At 44.7% G+C, this 12,609-nt stretch overlaps 1 pseudogene; it reads left to right on the plus strand.

Moving 5' to 3' along the window:
* Positions 1 to 835: 835 nt before the first annotated feature.
* Positions 836 to 4,840, plus strand: LOC149337270 (uncharacterized; annotated as a pseudogene).
* The last annotated feature ends 7,769 nt before the right edge of the window (positions 4,841 to 12,609 follow it).

The following is a 12,609-nucleotide window of genomic DNA, read 5'->3' on the forward strand; positions in this document are numbered from 1 at the left end:
CCCCCCCCCCCCCCCGCCAATATGGATTCCGTTGCCAAGCGGTGCTCTCTCAGTCGTTCATTTATGCATCTTCCTGATTGCCCAATATACGCCTTGCCACAAGTGAGCGGTATTTTGTAGACAACAGCGACTTTGCATCGAACGAACATCTTTTGAAGGTACGTAGTGCCCACTGGCTTTCTTTCCTCGCCGTTCACGAGCGGGCACAAAGCGCACAAGTTTCCTCGGGTCAGTCAATACAAGATCGACGCCACACTTCTTCGCCACCTTTTTTAGACGGTGCGACATATTCTGCACATACGGCATAGCCACAAGTTGAGTGCGTGGTTGCAATCTTCACGGTTTTGTTGCCTCTGAGATCTCATTTCCTTTAGCAGCTTTTCTGCAACAGATGTCAGAGTTTCATCCGAAAACCCTGCGTCCTCTAGGCGAACCTTTTGCAGTGTCACACTTTCAGTGATGCAATGCTCGCACGACTTATGGAGAGCAGCGCGGAAGGCATTCATGAAGATGCATAATCAGGAAGATGCATAAATTAACGACTGAGAGAGCACCGCTTGGCAACGGAATCCATATCGGCGGGGGGGAATCTCGCTGCGCACTTCAAACGCTGTTTTATTGAACGGTACCCTGGCGACCCTGACCCTGTACCTTGCACACCAATCTTTCCAGAAACAATAATTCTAGGTACGATGAAAACTCAAGCGGAACGTGAAATTTTTGAAGCTATGTGCATTGATAGTGAAGGTTCAAAATGCGTCAGAACCCCGTCTGTTAATCTCGGTGGCTCGGTGGCTGTGCCACTACACTGCCAGCTAACCCTACAGTTTTCGCCATGCAGGTGACCATCGCCGCAGTCACTTGCATGTTGCCCGCTCTGCTGACTTCGCACTGGCGTGTGCCATCGAGGCATGCGCCGGAGTGGAAACAAAGCGAACTGGACATCGGCATCATGACTGTCATCGCCGCTGCAACACGTGCGCAAGCACCAACAGTGGATGCCAGGGAACTCGACCGACATTTGGCGTCCCAAGCGGCAGGGACAGCAATCAATCAGCAGCATATAAAAGGACAGCGACCTTCAGCAGCACTCTGTGGGCTCGGTGGCTGTGCCACTACACTGCCCGCTAACCCTATGGTTTTCGCCATGCAGGTTAATAAAACAGAATACCTTTCTAAAAAATCTAGCAATTACGCTTTGATACAGCTACCGAGCTCTCAGATGTGCCTAGCCATTGTAACTGAATGTGTATCCGTGATTCGATCATTGCTGTTGTTGTCGGGGGACATTGAAACCAACCCCGGACCTAACGATAATGCCGCCGTACTAAGTGAACTACAAAAATTAAATGCCGGTCAGGACACTCTAATCGCGGAAATACAAGATCTGAAGCACCAACTCCTAGCTACAGACAAGAAAATACTTGATCTGATCCAAAGGATGGCTCAAGTAGAGAGTCAGCACGAAAACCTAAAGGCTCTGCAAACAGGAATTGACAGCGTCAAAGGTGAAACAGTACAAACTAACCAGCTCATATGCAGTTTAAAAACCCGCATTGATGATTTAGAAAACCGATCCCGAAGAAACAACCTGATATTTTACGGCATACGCGACACAAGCCCATCTGAAACCTCTGCGCAATCGGAACAACTAATAATTGATGAATGCAATACCCTTTTAAATATAAATTTAGACACAAAAGAAATCGAACGTGCTCATTGCATCGGCCGCCATTCTGACAGCACAGACCGTCCAATCATAGTAAAGCTCAAATGCCACAAAACTAAAAAGCTCATCTTGGGTAATGGACCTAAGTTGAAGGGTACTGATATTAGTATCGGCGAAGATTTTTCACGGCCTGTGAGAACTGCTCGCAAACACCTTGTTGCGTTTGCAAAAAAGAAAAAAGTAGCTTTCGCCCTTCCTTTCAAAACCCTTTTCATTGGCCCGAAGCGCTATTACTACGATGCATCATCAGAAACAGTCAAAGAAATATCATAGCTATCATCTCGCGATACCAGGGTGAGAAACTGTTCCCATCCTACGCCCCAGCACAAGCTTTCATTTTCCGTTATCTTCACCAACATTCGTAGCTTTGTTCCGAAACGCGATACCGTATTCAACCTCATGCAATCATCTGATAGTAACCTGCTCATCCTAACAGAAACCTGGTTGACCAACGATGTTAGCGACCATGAAATACAGACAGACTTTCCCGGTTTTGACATTTATCGCAAAGATCGTAAATAAACACGAAAGGGGGGGGGGGGTTTAATAGCAGCAAGCCAGCAGTTGTCATATACGCCAATCAACCTTGTCTCAGATCTGGAAATTCTTTGGCTTCTCATTCGAGCCTCGCCCCAAACAGTATTGCTGGGTGTCTGCTACCGCCCTCCAAACAGCAATGCTGATTTCTGCACAAAATTAAAAAAAATTCTGTGTGACGTTGCTACATCACACCCTAATGCACATATCCTACTATTCGGTGACTTTAACTTTCCAAATATTGATTGGCGTACCCAAACGGCTGGTAACACTGAATCAAATTATTTTCTTGACGTATGTTTTAATTCTAACCTTACGAAACTCATTTCGGAGCCGACACGTGTAGCAGAAAACTCCGTCACTATTCTAGACCTGATACTAACAAACCACCCGGAAAGCCTAACGTCTATTTGTTTCCTACCAGAGATCAGTGATCACAAGGTAATCCATGCCACATTTTCCTTTGCTCCCACACCACGTGTCACTCACAAAAAAACTATCGCCCTGTACGATAAAGGGAACTATGAGGCCATAAATAATGAACTAACTGCCTTCCTTCCATCCTTTGAAGCATCATTTCATAACAGATCTCCGGAAGACAACTGGACTATATTTAAAACTAAGGTACACGAACTAACAAAACAATTCATTCCGAAATCCACTTTTCATGAAAATCGCCACAAACCATGGTTCACAAGGTCCATAAAACGAATCGAAAATAAGAAAAAAAGACTTTTCCGCGCAGCCAAACTTAGACCGAGCACTTCAGCATGGAATAAATACTACGCGGCCGAAAAAGATTATCTAGCAGCTATCCGCGACGCAAAGCACTCTTTTTTCCAAAATGATTTGCCTAACATCCTACGTCACAGCCCAGAAAAATTTTGGAAGATAATAAACCCCCAACAGCCCCGTGAAGTTATTCTCACTAACGAATGTGATGAAATAATCACAGATGCTGACAGTGCAGACATGTTTAATCACGCATTTGCATCTGTATTTAGCAAGGATATCGGCCTACTTTCCGCGTCTACCCTTCGCAGAAACATAACGAATAACATGCCGGCCACAACGTTCTCGGTTGATGGTGTCGCTTCCAAAATTCAAAACATTAAACTCTCATCATCAGCCGGCATCGACGAAATCAACTCGAAAGTGTTAAAAAATACCAAACATACCTCTGCAAAATTTTTGTGCCTCATATTTTCGCAGTCATTGTCTACAGGTATTTTGCCTCACGACTGGAAGGTGGGAAAGGTCGTTCCCGTCTACAAATCAGGTAATAAAAATTCCCCTTTGAATTATCGTCCCATCTCACTAACCAGCGCGCCGTGCAAGATCATGGAACATGTCATATACTCGCAAATCATGAACTTCTTACATACTAGCAACTTCTTTCACTCTTCAAAACATGGATTTAGGAAAGGATTTTCATGTGGAACACAGTTGGCACTTTTTCTACATGACCTGCATGCAAATCTTGACTGTAACATCCAGACTGACGCTGTATTTTTAGATTACGCTAAAGCATTCGATAAAGTATCCCAACGACGCTTGCTGCTAAAACTTTCCCTCTTAAATTTACACCCACATGTCTTAAGATGGTTAGAAGAGTTTCTTACTAATCGTACTCAATCCGTGCTCATAAACAGCCAGTCGTCTAGCCCCCTACCCGTAACCTTAGGCGTCCCACAAGGGTCCGTCCTTGGTCCTCTTCTTTTCTTAATATACATTAACGATTTACCCTTGCATGTGTCTTCCTCAATCCGCTTAATTCCTGACTGCGTTATTTATCGTACAGTAACTAACATCTCCGACAAAAACGCTCTTCAGACTGACCTTAACAGTGTACAAGAATGGTGCGACCAGTGGTTAATGACTCTTAACCCTAACAAATGTAAGCTCATGTCATTCACCCGAAGTCTTAGACCTTGCCGTTCTGCTTACACGATAGACAACCTACCAATAGAATCTGTGCAAACATTTAAGTACCTAGGCGTCACACTATCAACTAACCTATCCTGGAATGCGCATATTGTGAACATTTCATCGGCCAACAAAAAACTAGGTTTCCTCAAACGCCACATACGCCATGCACCAAAAGACTTAAAATTACTAGCATATCAGTCACTGATAAGACCTAAACTTGAATGCGGATCAGCCATCTGGGATCCCCATCAAAATTATCTGAAGGCTAACCTTGAACAAGTTCAAAATCGCGCTGTTAGATTCATTCATTCCGCATACTCATACGACATCAGTGTATCGTCTTTAAAAGCTGAAATTAACTTGTCAGTTCTTTCCCATCGTCGGCGCATTGCTAGTCTCTGCCTTTTTCATAAATTCTTCAACATTTCATTGCACGAAGCACCCTACATCGTACGCCGCATGCACATATCCCAGCGCACTGGTCATCCGCTTCAAGCTGTTCGTCTACGCTCCCGTACCACTGCATTCTCGGCCTCGTGTTTTGCCCGAGCAACATCCGACTGGAACGGCCTTTCCCATCAAGTCGCATCTATTACCTGTCCATCAAGATTCCACCAAGAGTTAACGCAGCTGATGTTAGATTAAACCAAACCTCATGTTATATCTGTAGCCCCACCCCTTATGTAATACCCCTGAATAGGGGTCTTTAAGGAAATAAACTGAACTGAACTGAACTGAAAAAAAAAAATAAATCATGTTCCTGAGGCGTGGTGTTGCAACTGCGCATGTGTGAGTTCAGCTATTTTTGAGATGTCATACATTGATTGTTTTTCGAATAAACGGCAGTTGAAGACTAGCGTCTGTCCTGTGTATTTGTGTTCTTGTCCCGTGTGTTTACTAAGCGCTAGCAAATATGATTTCAAACGCTTTCCAACTAGCCCAAGTTTCCGACTTAATAAGTGTCACCTGGATTGTCTTTATGCTATCAGTAAATGAGCCACTGGTGTGGTAAGTACGGCCCCACGCGTCACCTAAGGATGGGCATGTACACCCCGCCTACACACCGGCCCTCCCATTCAAGTCGCATGCCTGGTTGCTGCATCAGCCTACTCCAACACTATCAGAAAAAGACTTTCATTAGACTTTCCCATGGCGCCCAAGCGATTGTAAGAACACACGCGCAATACACGTCTCACACCCATACAAAACGTTGGTAATCACTCCGTGTAGCCTCAGCATTTTGCACCTACGCAGCAATCCTGCAAGTCAGCTTAACCGCAGGAGGATGTGTAGAGTGTTTTTTCTCCGTCAACACGTGTCCTTCCCTGTCCGTGAAAAGGGCCCTGCATCACTGATTCTTTCCCCTGTGTAAGGAGCTTGCATGCTTTGGCAGGCATTCTTTTTGCGTGCGCACCTGTACTCTTCGACGCATTTGCGGAAGGCGACGATGACGTTGCGCCCCACTTCGTCACCGGCTTCGACGGGGTGCTCGTCCAACACGTGGTCGCGGAACACCGACAGCTTCGACTCCAGCAGCGCCAAGAAGCTGGACCGACTCGGGTACAGATCTGGGAATTTGCTGCACACGTAGCTGCATCGGGATAACAAAATATAGAGAAATAATGGCAAACTTTGTACTGAAATGAAACTAGGTTTATTGATTCTGCACACAGGATGAGTAGCGTGAAACAGCTCAAGGTTTCACAGTGTGCACGTCTGCATCGTGAGGCCATAAATCTAGCATGCAGAATGATACAGTTAAATCAGCACGTTCAGTCAATCCAGAATGGTATAAGGGTAGTTATTTGCAAGGTATAAACAATGTAGGCGAAAAAAAAATGAGATAGAACTGGTATATACCGGAGGACGACTTTCAGTAGTATTTAGAAATTAATAAGCGATGCCAGGGCACATTTCTTTGAGAGAAAAGTGTTAGTGTTAGCTGAAACTGGGAACGCAATTTTCCTTAAGCAGACCTTGAAATGATTTTTTGGGGGATATTCTAGCGCAACAGATCTATAGAGACGGTATTTATGTGCATTCCAGTAAGATTTGAGAGCCCTGCGTGGACCGTATGATTCAGAAATAATTTTTTAAAATCGGTGCTCGCAGTCCCTCGAAATCGATTAGGGCGACACACCTCACCACGCGTTCCCTACCCCTGGTGTCATGGGCTGAAGGTGCGAGCTTGAGGGCTGTCTGTTCTGCCCACTGACGACATCGGGGAGGGGAACGTGCGGTGAGGTGTGTCGCTCTAATCGATTGCAAACTGTTGCCAGCAGCGACTTTTAAAATTTATTTTTATACTTTACGGTCCATGCAGAGCTTTGAAGTTTGACTCGGATACGCACAAAGACTATCTCTGTGGTTCTGTTGCACAAGAATATGCCCAACCAAATCATTGCAAAGTCCCTTTAATTATTACAAACCAGCAGCAGTAAACAAATCTCTTTTGTATGAAGCCTCTTTGGTCATGAACCTTCACTTAGTCATAGTAGTTTACTACTGATACGTTTAAGGATGCTTGATACCAGAATTATAGCGAAATATTTTATGTGCAAATAACTTCGTAGTTTGAGGAGGAAAGTCATGAAACGTTTGAACAGTGTTTTTACTGTCGAAATTCATTAGCTAAACCCGCTTATGGCGCACTAGAAGCCTCAATGCCTAATGAGGAAACGTGAACGATTGCGTACCTGACTCTGAAGCAAAATATCGCGCGTTACACGTCATTCCAGTTCGCCAAATACAGGAGAAATTTCTCTAAGGCTAAACAAGCGAACTGGTGATATAATATAAGGATAACACTAAGAATACACGTACGATAGGAGAGGAAGCACAGATGTCAATGTCTTTCCCGCTGTTCCCCGCGGGAAAGACTTACGTTACCTACTTACTTTCCTCTCACGAAGATCTTACTTTCCTCTCACGCACAGGTTTCGCTCACGTATTTATACTGTTCTGTCTCTCTAGTGTGTTTAACGTGCACTTTCACTAAACCTATATTAAGTAACTTTAAAACCGATTTGCGACTTGCAGTTATATCTAAAATCAGTTCCATACGTATGGTTACTACGTTACGTAGAAAGCACCAGCAACTAGGACGGCCAGCCGGTCGCGATCACTGTCGCGGTAGTTTTAAACTTCTTTTCTTCGGGATAATATGCAACTGAAGAATTTATAGTGGCCACCACCCAGCATTTTTGCACTTTAATCAAGCTTGCCTAACAGCAAATATTCTACAGGAGTAGACTAATAAAAGCTAATCCCTATATATCTTTTTTATGGTAATCATCGAAATTCTTATGACTGTGACGTCCTTGTTAATTCCCCAAATCCCTATTTGCAATAGAACATTCCCAATAATCCAGACCAGTCATGAGCCTCCAAAGTATGTATCTACGTTTGCAAAGGCACTCGCGTTTTTGATGATAGGAGATGTGGCCACAAACGCCAGGAATGAACAATGTTATAAAGCATGTCACGCTGTCGCGAATTCTACAGGCACACACGCGACTTCGCTTGCTTTTTTCGATTTTTAACATTTGATGAACTGTACAACGAAAACTGCTATCTGCTTAACATTGTCGGCACAGCTGAAGCCTTATAAACAGCGTGCCGGTAGTAATAGCTCCGCAAGCGCGACCACGGCTACAGTTGGGTTCGAAGCACTGACTCATATTGTAAACAATGAGTGGTTTGCAGAGCCTGTTGTGCTCGTAGCCAAATCCTAGTCAAATCTTTTAGCCATATCTCGTTGAGTTTTAACTGAAGGTTAATAGTTGCAACGTGTTTACCTTGTTGATAATCTCTTTCCTAGTGTGACAGTTGCGCATCGAAGCAGTGCAACGCAGGCTCCTTCAATTGCGCGGGGGTGGGTAAGGCTGCATCCATATTTTTCTGCCTCTTCCAATGCTCTCTAAACCATTCAATCTTCCGGAGTTTAGAGGTCGAATGCTAGGCAAGACATTTCTCTCTTCGCGCACTCCGTAACCTAATAAGGGCTGCAAGGGCAGAATCAGGGCGCGCCATGCGCACACCCTAAGTGTGCAAATGCCCCACTAGCCTAAGCAGCCAAAATGTATGAATCTCTTGCATCTACCTTAGCCGTGGGAGCTCTATCAGAAACTTATAGAAGCTCGATAAGAGCGTTTGAAACTACCGTAAATATATATTTGCCCCAAAGTGAAACTGCGGGCTCCCATCCTGGCTGCGGGCTCCCATTCTCTCTCTGTACCTGTGGAAGTCGCTGCAGGGGTCTCCCTCTTGTGGGTCGGAAGCGGTCAGCGTCATCTCGCGGCCGTAATCGAAGCAGCGCGGGTCGTGCCAGGAGCAGCCCGGCTCCAGAGCCATGATTGCAATAGGCGCAGACAGTGACAGACCCGTGAATATTATGGTAGCCAGAACCACGACGGTCTGGTTCATCGGCGACAGCAACTCCTCCGGCTCGATGATGGCGCCTCCCAGCTGAGCATAATTCCGGCCTCCGACTCCCGTCGCCTGAGTATGTGCCGCCTCGGCTGCATTGAATGTGGAGCATGAGCTCGAGCATCAGTTGTAATCGTGGCGCCATGAGACAGAGTAATATTGATCGCTCCAAGGCAAAGGCCGCTGTCATTGACCCCAGCTTTGTCCTCTTCCTCTCTTGAACCAGCCTCGGCCCCTTTATTGTCGATGTCTTTCTTACCGCGTACCATTTTCAGACTGCGTAACCCTCAGTTACGGTTTTTCTTTTCGTGGAATCCCAGTAGAGGCTTTAATTAGGCGACTTTCCCAATATCCTTCCGGGTTCTGTAGCTATTCACCGAATTTTTGCCAAAACAGGTTTGGTCTCCGCTTATCAAATAATAAACAAACACTAGGTCTAGTAACGTGTATTAGATCGTCCCGATGGCGTTTTGAAGTCTGGGTGAAGTCTCATAACGCTATGAGATTAGTCGTTAGGCCGCCACTACATTTCAGGAGGAATGTACAGTGACGGGATTGGGTACAGTAAAAGTCGAGCGTTATGAAAACATAGCACAATGTGTAACAGCACGAGGGATGTTGATTACCTTCTTCAACGGGATTCTTACATTTGATGCTCCTGCCTGAAACGACCATATAAAAGCAGAATTGTGTCCACGAGAGCACCAGTGCAGCTGATTGATCAGTCATAGAGATAATATCATAGTCCTTAAAAAGTAGCGACTAAGGCTACGCACAAAATGCACACCAGGAGTAAATGAAAAAAAAAACAAGTGCAAGAGGTTTGAGACAAAAAGAGAAACAGGAAGTTCATGGCGGATGTCAACGTCCCTGGTCTCCTTCTCTCCTTTCAGTGTTGCGCTAAGATCTATACTCTCTAGGTCCAACTCGTTCGTCAGCTTTTACTTGGGGACGCTATCTTTTTAACGGGCAGCCGCTTCTTTAATCTGCATTGAGCCCAGGCCGAATTTTAGAACCACGAATTATAAAGTAATGCTGTCTGGTTGAGAAAATCACAGAACGTACTGCGTAGAAGGTAATGTAATAAGCAACGTTAATTAATACATTTTACCATGTTATACGTAACACTGCCACATCAACAATCGCACAATGATGCTGCAGGTAGTAAAATTAGGCGAAGGCAAAAAATAGCGAGCATCATTATGATGCTACTCTTCAATACGAGTTCGAAGGGAAAAAGTGCACCCGCATAATTTTGTCACAGAAATAAATTTTTTACAGGACAGAAGCTCTCACTCATCGGGTTTAGCCTTCGTTCTCTTAATTCTATTCAGAATCAGTCTAAGCCTCCGTTGCCAATCCGCCACACCCAAATTGGTCCCGTAGCATAGTCTTTCAGCTTCTCGAGCCTAGTGCCGCTGACACTAAGCAGGCTCAGCTTCTGATGACAGAGCCTTCGCTCTTATTCTGATTTTCAGGTGCTCCCGTGCAGACGTTGGATCAGAATTTGTTGAGTGACTTCTCGTAGGGAAAGCTGAACCAGACAAGCAGAAACGCATTTCGTGGTGCATGCAAACGGCCACTACTGCGCATGCGCCGTTACCAAGGCAACCAGTAGCATGGTAATCATGGCGCCACTCGAGCTGCCAATCATAAGAGACGAAAATTGGGCTCTAGGTCTGAATCGAACCCGGGCAACTGGCGTGCGAGACGGGGACGCTGTCACTCTGCCACGAACTTCGACGATTGAAGCTGAATAAAGGTGCGTATAGTCAATGCACAGTTCTTAAAAGATATCTTCGAGATGTTTATTAATAAGGCACACATGAGATGCAGAAACCAAGCAAGTACCAAACCTCACCCGTTTCCAGTAAATTTCCTGCGTGCTTGGCGTGCAGTAGAAGCGCCATCATGAGGCACCCACAGAAAAACCCTCTCGCAATGTACGGCGCTGGCTCAGGAGAAGAATGCCTCGCGAAGAAGACACCGCCAAGCTGCTGAATGACAACGACGGCGTGTCACTACCAAAATGTGAGTAGTCGAAACTGCTTTCGCTACATATATACTGGCCTAGCGGAGCTAAACAACTGCGATTTTTTTCGTCCCTCCCTCAAACGTTACATCAGCTTTTGTCGAGTGGCCTTTTTTCGCCCCTCCCTCGCAGCGCTTGCGCTTGCGTCGGCTCGCTGTCCTTTATATTAGACCAATTTTCTCACTTATCTTCGGTTCTCAAGCAAGATTTGATAAAAGGAGGAGGGTAGCTAAGAGTCCCCCTGAAAAGGCAAGAACATCATCCTGTTGCTTAATTAACGATAGAGATTTCAGCATTATTCCAAGTATTTGAAGTTCAGAAGATACGTAAGGTCTCAAAGTATGATCATAGCCCCGGGAAAGATTAGGTTAGACGGTTCGGAGTTTTGTTCTCATAGCTGAACAGATAGCGATTCATAAGCGGGAATTTCTCGTTGTTCTTTTTTTAATAAAGCGCTTTAAGTTTCGTCTAAACCTGAGACGTGCTGTCATTTTAAACTGTAATATTCTTATATCCTTCCGCCCATACCAGTGTCGCCGAGAAGCTTCTTTTTCTATAGAATAACCCTTACCACGTGGTGCGCATGCGATCTTCGTCAATTAATAAACACCTCTGTGTGCTGGTCATCGTCCATGCTTCCCGCCACTGGTATCGTCCATGTCCGCTGCCTTAAACGCTACCCTGATGCTCATACGTCGTCCGCTAAGTGCCGAGACGGCGCCTCAAAAGCCAAGTTGTTAACCAAAGGTCAGACAACGATGATGATCTCAGTGCGCTTCATGAGTATAAGCGAGACGGAGGTGATGACGATGCTGTTTGATTTTAATGGTTGCTGGCGGCAATGTCAAATGACGCTATTCTTGTCCGTAGTAGATATCAGTACCTATTATTCTTTCCACGACAGTACCTTTGTTAGCTGTTCCATGCAATTTTTGTGCTTGCTCTGATGTTTATACGATTATTAGGAGTTATTTCAAAAAGATTTGCATCGCGGCATAGTGTGATGAAAATATGCATTTTTCGATGTTCATTAAATACCTTCTTATTTACACTTCCTCGGCTTCTCATTGTACTACAACGTATTCAGTGTTTCTATTTTATTTCTGTCTTTTTTTCTCAACAACTAAAGGACAAACTTCCTGGTTCGAGTTATTTACAGAACTTGAAAAGTTGAATTTCATTTAATGTAGTCTTCAACACGAGGTTCACTGCTTGCTGAGTAGGACAATTATAGGTGCGCATATAATTGCACTTTTTTTTGCTCCTGTGATACACCACATACTCCTGTGATACACCACCGCAGAAAGATAAGACACCCGGCATAATCGTGCGCTTCACACGACAGGCGATCAGGGAATCGTGGTTGAGTAAGAAGAACAACCTAAAAGACAGTAAGCCAAAAATCTTCATCCAAGAAAACCTAACCAGGCACAACCGCGAACTGCTTCTAGCAACAAAAAATTGGGCGAAAGAGGCTGAGTTCAAATATGTATGGTACACCCATGGAAAGGTTCTTGTGCGGATGATGGATGGGGCAAACGCAATTCATATTAAATGCCTCAAGGATCTTGATCGCCTTAAGCCAGAATGAAGTATGCACTGAATGCTATACTTAAGTGAAAAGGGCAAAGATGTATGAGCACAACTTTTACTCGGCAGATGAGCTGAACATTACGGTTTCTAATTTTAGGTCTTCCACACTGAAATGTGTACACCTAAATGCAAGATCTGTCCGCAACAAAACTTTTTCTTTGGAAGAATTCTTCAGTAAATTTTCTTTTAGTTTTTCTGTTATTATGTTCAGCGAAACATGGAGCACGAACGAGAGTGACGTTTTCAGAATGAAGGGCTACAATACGTACTATGTCAACCGCCCTTGTGGTCGCGGAGGTGGCATTGCAATCCTCACTTTGGAACAAATGGACTGTGAACTGCTTGATTCATTTAGCATAGT

The sequence above is a fragment of the Amblyomma mixtum genome, chromosome 7, assembly GCF_055824585.1.
Source record: "Amblyomma mixtum isolate Tamu chromosome 7, ASM5582458v1, whole genome shotgun sequence".
In the NCBI taxonomy this organism is placed as follows: Eukaryota; Metazoa; Arthropoda; class Arachnida; order Ixodida; family Ixodidae; genus Amblyomma; species Amblyomma mixtum.